The sequence below is a fragment of the Papaver somniferum genome, unplaced genomic scaffold, assembly GCF_003573695.1.
Source record: "Papaver somniferum cultivar HN1 unplaced genomic scaffold, ASM357369v1 unplaced-scaffold_137, whole genome shotgun sequence".
In the NCBI taxonomy this organism is placed as follows: domain Eukaryota; kingdom Viridiplantae; phylum Streptophyta; class Magnoliopsida; order Ranunculales; family Papaveraceae; genus Papaver; species Papaver somniferum.
In genome coordinates this window covers 22,471,001-22,478,261 of record NW_020622934.1, presented here as the reverse complement: position 1 = coordinate 22,478,261, position 7,261 = coordinate 22,471,001, and the positions used below count along the sequence as shown (strand labels likewise).

At 36.6% G+C, this 7,261-nt stretch overlaps 1 non-coding gene across 1 annotated transcript; it reads left to right on the top strand.

Moving 5' to 3' along the window:
- Positions 1 to 1,906: 1,906 nt before the first annotated feature.
- TRNAM-CAU lies at positions 1,907 to 1,993 on the top strand. Its single transcript is given in 2 exon segments — positions 1,907 to 1,944; positions 1,958 to 1,993. It is a non-coding gene; the product is annotated as a tRNA-Met (tRNA).
- Positions 1,994 to 7,261: the final 5,268 nt, after the last annotated feature.

Genomic DNA, 7,261 nt, shown 5'->3' with positions numbered 1-7,261 from the left:
AAGAGTTGCAGAAAGTAAACATCTTATTCGAAACTGGAAGTGAAAACCTATTGCAAATGCTAGACACGGTACGGAGCATTGGATGACCCAGACGTTGATGCATTGTTGGCATGGAAGATGCAACATGAGCTTGAGAAGACCCTTGTCTGCTGACTTGTGTAAGTCCATCAAGAATGTACAGTCCACTCCTATTCAGTCCGCGCAGCAGCAGCTTTCCCGTTGTCTTGTCCTTTACAAAGAAATGAGAGGAGTGAAACTCAAAGAAAACACCATTATCTTTGCAGAATTGAGAAACTGATAACAGGTTTGTCTTTATACTGGGTACATGAAAAATGTTATTCAAACAGAATAACCTTGAGTTATGTGTGAAAGATGCATTACCAGTATGTGTGATGTTTAGTGAATTACCATTACCCACATACACTTGTTCTGTGCCTGTATATTCATGAGGGATTGTTAAGTTGTTCATATCTGCTGTGAGATGATTTGTGGCACCAGAATCAGTGAACCATTGATTGCCATAGGAAGCTTCAGGAAAAGCAATATATGCAGCTTGAGGTTTCGGCATATTGGTGCTTGGTTTGTAACGGAACCAGCATTTGTCACCAAGGTGTCCTTTCTTCTTGCAGATTTGACACTTCTCAGCAGTGTTGTTGCTTTGCATAGGAGACTTGAAGCGAGGTTTAGACTGATTTTGTTGATAATGAAAAGGTCGTTGACTTGGATTGTGGTTGTTGTTTTGGTAAGTTTTTCCTCCTGATGTTGATGAAGAAGCAATATGTGCAATTGGTTGTTGTATTTCCTCAAGCTGACGTGTGATACGCATATCAAAGTTTAGAAGATGGGAGTAAAACAGATCCATGCTCAGGTTCTCCATTGTGCCTAAGGTGGAGACAATCGAATCATATGCTTGGTTCAACCCATTGCTGATGGATTGTTTCTTTTCATCATCACTGACTGTATATCCGGATGCTGCAAGCTGTGCAAATAGTTCTTTAGCCTCATTTAAAAAGACTCGTAAAGATTTGTTACCTTTGCTTAAGTTTTGTAACTGTTTTTTGAGATTCATCTGGTGAAACTTTGTCTTCGGAGCATATTCTGCCTCCAGTGCATCCCATACCTCCTTAGATGTGTTAAGATCACGTACAACCCCAAGACACTCTGGAGTAAGAGTTGAGTGCAGCCACCCAACCAAAAGAGAGTCTTGTTCTTCATATGCAGTGAACTCTGGATTTTCAGCATCAGAATCTGGTAGTGTTCTAGGAGGTATAGTTTTTGAACCATCAATGAAGCCAGTTAGTCCATGTCCCTTCAGAATTGGTTTAAACTGCGTTTTCCACAGGGGGTAGTTGTTTTCTGTTAACTTAAGTGTTACCAGATGATGGATCTGTATGTTTCTTAACTGAGTTGTTGTCGACATTCTATTTTTTTTAATTGGTTTGGAAGCGTAGCTTGGATCAAGGCTGATACCAAGTTAGGATTTGAGTTTTGGTGAAAGACTTCCACACTCAGAACTGTGGAGTCTACTTGTTATTTATATCAGAGATTACAAAGGTTGTTACAACTAATCAACCTATTCAAGAGCTACAAATGCTATTTTAATTGTAACTAAAGACCCGTAAGACTAATCTAAACGCAAAAATACTCGGTCATTCCTTCATACACGGAATGCTAGTTGTTTTGGTTGAGAGTCTTCAGCAGATGAGTCTCTATCTTTAACAGCACCGACAAAGTGAGCAAAAGCAGCTTCATTAGTTTCATTTATAAATAGCAATTCTAGTACTTGGCAATGTTGGCATATTCCAACATATGATGCATCCCATCCGCATCCACGGACCACAACCCAATGTCAACCTTCTCCAAGAAATCATAAGAGGAAGGCAGGAAGAACCAAAAATGCTCAACTGGGGCGGTGGCGCAGTTGGCTAGCGCGTAGGTCTCATAGCTATATTGAGTGATCGTGAGGTCGAGAGTTCGAGCCTCTCTCGCCCCAAACCTTTTTTTCTCCTGAAGATGTTTTTTTGTTGTTGTCATTGGGAGTGCCAGTTTGAAGGGAAGGCCCTACTCTTGCTTCCGCAAATGTATTGTTGCAAAGAATCGATAAAGGGGCATCCATTTTGAACTTGAGCTGATTTTGAGTTGGTTGTTTCCATTTTTGAATCGATAAAGGCCCTACTTTGGTTTTCTCAGTAGCGGTAATTAACTTCCAACAAGCTGATTCCTAAGTATCATATGCAACAGTAAATCACTCTTATTATAAAGATCTTCCACTATGTATTCATATTTTACGCCTTTCAATACGCCAAAACCATTCCATTTCCATCTTACCTTGGCGGCCAATACTCCTTTGTTATTTGTTTTTGGTACTCCTTTTTTATTTGTTTGTTACCAGTATATGACCCGTGTCGTAACGGTCCAGAAAATATCGATGACTGCTACAATTTACGTACGGCTGGAATTTAAACTAATAAAGGGGATAGAACTTAAATTTTGAAGACAGTTACAGAAATAGACTGATAGTATATGCAAATGTTTATTGATCAACTCTAATTCCATGTAGCTCTTGTTAAAAATTTGTTTATATTTATTTTTTAACAAATTAGAAGAACTTTTGTCATATCCTTTTGTGAAAACTTATTAAAACAGGATATCCTCAATAAACAACTTTAGGCAAGGGATAGATCGAAGTATAAACTTCGATAAATGCATCAATTTTGCTTCATAAAAGCTAATTACGGCATGGTTCAATCCTTAATAAAAAAAAATAGAAAACAATTAAGTGGTCTGATGTTCTCATGCTTCCTCCCAGTCGAGATTCGAACTCTTGTAATCGTCAAAAAATCCTAAATAAATGGATATATGAATAGTCTAGGGAGCACTGTGCAATGCTATAAAAAACAAAGAAAAAAAAGAAAATCCTTAATAAAAATCCATAAACCTTTCAGTTTTTATGTTCCTACTATTTTTTTTATTGGATATTTGTTGGATAGTGTTATTAGGAGGAAGATTGCTACATGGTGTACCAAATCCATATAAAACAAAATCATCATAATTAGGGGATGGCACACCCGGTGTAATTTGGTACACCCTCCTAGCAATCTCATTTGATAGTGCCAGAATTCGGGTGAGTTTGGTTGCAGAATTCACAATACTGAGAAATTTATAATTCCACGAATTTTCTTGTTTTCAAGGCTTAAAGGCCATGTATCGTTTGGCCTAAGAATCTTAAGATTCCATGAGAATTTTATCCTAAGAATCTTAAGATTGTATATACAGTAAAACCTCAATATAAGAATACTATATAAAAGAATAAACTCGATATATGAATAAAAAAAAATTGGTCCCATTTTAACTTAATCAGTGCGAAAATTACCTCTATATAAAAATAACCTCTCTATAAGAATAATCTTCAAAACAGTGTGATTGGGAGGAAGATTATTATAGAGTGTACCAAATCCATATAAAACAAAACCATCATAATTAGGAGATGGCACACGCGGTGTAATTTGGCACACCCTCCAAGCAATCCCATTTGATGGTGCCAAAATTCGGGTGAGTTTGGTTGCAGAATTCATAATACGGAAAAATTTATAATTCCATGAATTTTCTTGTTTTAAAGACTTAAGGGTCATGTACTGTTTGGCATTATCTTAAGAATCTTAAAATTGTATATACAATAAAACTTCTATATAAGAATACTATATAAAAGAATAAAGTCGATATACGAATAAAAAAATTTGATCCCATTTTAACTTAATCAGTGCAAAAATTACCTCTATATAAGAATAACCTCTCTATAAGAATAACTTTTAATGGTCCCAATAATATTCTGAAACAGAGGTTTTACTGTATATAGAATCTAGGATTAAAAGACGGACTAACAAATCCTTTAATAAATTTCCTAACAAATCTCAGGGAAAGAGTTCAGACTCCATACGGAGAATTTACTGGAAAAGTGAATCCTATATGATATCGTGATTTCAGAATATTGATAGACGCATTTATGTGTCTATTTTGTTCTCAATGTTCTGTATTGTTAGACTTGATTAAATACTTATTGTGTTATTTTATGTTTTTGTAGATGTTTTTGGAAAAATAAGCTCTTGCGGCGAAATTGGCTCGAAAAGTGGTGTTTTACACCCTAGGATAGAGTACTAAAGACACCCCAGAAATGCACCGGAGGAAACCAGAAAAATTACTAAAGGCACCCCAAGGGGCATGTGTTATTCGGACTCCAGCAACGGATAAGGGGGCGACCACTGGATAAGGGGTGACCTTCTTCACAAATTCAAAAAAATATTTTGGCGGGAAAATATTTGCTCTTCACTGGCAGATTTTCTCGATTGCATTTGGACGTGATTTTGTGCGATTCAATCGCTGAAACTTTGTGGAAAGATGTGATATATCATAATAAAGATGGTATGGGTGTTTGGTTCGACCATAATTGGCTTGAATTGGCTAGGAAATCCACGAGATGGAAAAAGGGGAATACGTGCAGGGAAGATTTGTTCACGAGATTCAGCGTGTTTGTATGTGTTTGGATGGAGTTGGGATGTTGTAGAAACTTTTTTGGAGTTTGTTCCACATCAACAGAAGCGCGGAAGAGGAATTAAAGGAAAGAAAATCCCGTATTTCTTTGAAAAAGGAAAGAAAATATCCCGAGTAAAAGAAGATTATTTGGGATTAATGGAGGAGATTCAACGCGTGTTTTTGTTATAAATAGGTACATTGGGAGTCCTAGAGGGGGTGTCGAGAGTTGGAGGTCGAGAGGATAGCTCAGGACCAAGAAATCACGAGTTGATCAAACTCTGTTTCTGCTGATGATGATGATGAAGAACACGAAGAACAGACCAGCGTTGACAGTCGTTAATTAACAGTGTCTAAGACGCACACTGGAGGGTCGCAGTGCAATCTCAACATCAGCAGCACCTGTCTCTTATCGTTCTTTTTGTGACGCCTTCTGTGGGTCGTACATTCACTGTTTTACTCATTTTTATCATTTTAATCAACTTTTGAGCAACAAACATGTATTTTGAGCAAGTGATTAATATGAAAAGCTAAATACCAACACTGGGACGACGGATGGAGCCCTATTTCACGCATGTGGTAATTTTAATAATTCTTTTTATGACTTTTGTTCTTGTTTTTAATTGATTTATGGTTCGAATTAATTAGTTATCATTTTATTTGATGGGTCATGCTTGCTTAAATGTTTGATGTTCAATGCTTACGATGTATAAGTAATATTTTTAGAATCTATAATTGCAAAGAATAAGAGTCCATATTTTTAATATTTGAGCTATAATTGCATGGAATTATTATTTGAATCACATGAATGGAATTTGGTGAAATTCTTAGTCCCAATACCTCTCACCATTGTTAATATTATTTTTTTGTATATAATTTTATTAAACCTTTAAATTTAATCTTCACAAGTCCGAGAGTTCGAATCCTATTTACTACAACAACGACTCTCAAAAACCTTAATCATTTTGGCGCCGCCGACGCGGATTTGTGCTTAGGTAGAATTTTTAGGTTTTTATTATTTTTTTAATATTCCATTTGTTCTTTTTACGTCTCTTTGGTTGTGTCTTTGTATTACAGGTTTGAAGTTGGATACTAAAGACCTTGGAATCAAAGCTTAAAGCTAAAAGAGAAGGAAAAAAGACAAAGCAAAAAAATAAAGAAAAAAGAGAGAGAAAAAAAGAGAGATTTATTTTTTTTATTTTTTTAAGAGACTTTCCATTTTATTTTATTTTTGTAATTATTATTATTATTTTTTGTGTTTCTTTTCATTGGACTGGACTTTGGACAATTTATTTTAATTTTAAACCCTACGGAAGGGTTATAAAAAAAAAATTAAATATAAGCTGTTTGCAGGGAAGGACGACGATTACAATATCGTCTCGGCCCCTCGGGTTCGCACACTGACACCGGAGTCAGTGGCCCGAGTCGACTACAGCGGTTCTTCGACCGTCTGGTACGGGAGGTAAGCTTTCGAAACACCCGTGAATCCCCTGTCAGCGGGTTTATTGTATGCCTTAAGGTGAATATATGCTGAGGATTTGAATACAGTTGTTTTAATTTCCTAGTAAAGGGCAAGGCCTGGCCAAATTAAGATAAGGACTCGGATTTCATCACCGTTTCCTTCTTGCCCGCTTTAGGAAAACGAAACCAAACGCGAACCTAAGCTTAAAAGTTTGACTAGAACAAGACCTATAGGGTAGCGATCTTAGTAGGAAAGTCGTTCGAAAAATATTGGTTACTCTTTTAGCATACTTCGAAGTTCATGATGGTTTCTGTGAGTTGAATGCGTGATTGCGCCGCCTTGTGATAGCGGTGAGGCCTTGGGTATCAAAGCTCCACTGAGCTTCCCTCGCCTCGATTCAACTTACATTAGCTCGGATTGATTCCAAAGGGGTGTGCTCAAATTGTAACGAATTCCTTTTCGAAGGAATAGAAGCTGGTCTAGAAAACAATCTAAGTGGAGCCATCATGCTTTTTGTTTGCTAGAAATCAGTAGGTTTGATTTGGTCGAGTCATCCTTGTTTGTGATTGTATAGAATTCCCTTGTAATTAAGAATGCCGAACTGGTATGACAGAAGCCAATACAATGAGTATCGATCTGAATTTGAATATGGACATCATCATTTTTATGACCATGGTGGGAATAGTAGTTGGGAACGCCAACCTTTTCAAGGTTATGGTTCATACCATGGTGAGCCCAATTACTATCCACACGCGAATTGGTCTTACGAGCAAGAAAATCAGGAACACTGTAGTACTGGTTACTCGTTTTTGGAAACTAGTCCTGATTATGATATTTCTGAACCTGTTCCATCTCTAGAAGAGACCCAACAACGGATTGAAAGGACGTATAAACGTTTAGTTGCAATGAATAGTTCAAAAGAAGAGTGTACACGATATTCTGAGATGATAAACGAGAGTGGTGAACGTATAAGTGTTATGCTCGTGAAATTCAGGCACGTTTAGGGGCAGAAAATGAACAGTTGGCTAATGCTGCTCGAAATAGTCTGAATTTCCAAAATAGGGTTTCTAATTCTACCCTTGATATCAATAGTGAATATTTGCCTAATTTAGAGGACGAGGCTAGAATAAAAGACACTACTTATTTAGATAAGGTTCAATCATCTTTGTACTATTATGATGATGAGGATAGTAGTAATGAAGAATCTGAAATATGTAGGCATAGTGATCAGGAATCTATTAATCCAATTGAGCTTTATAATGATTATATTAT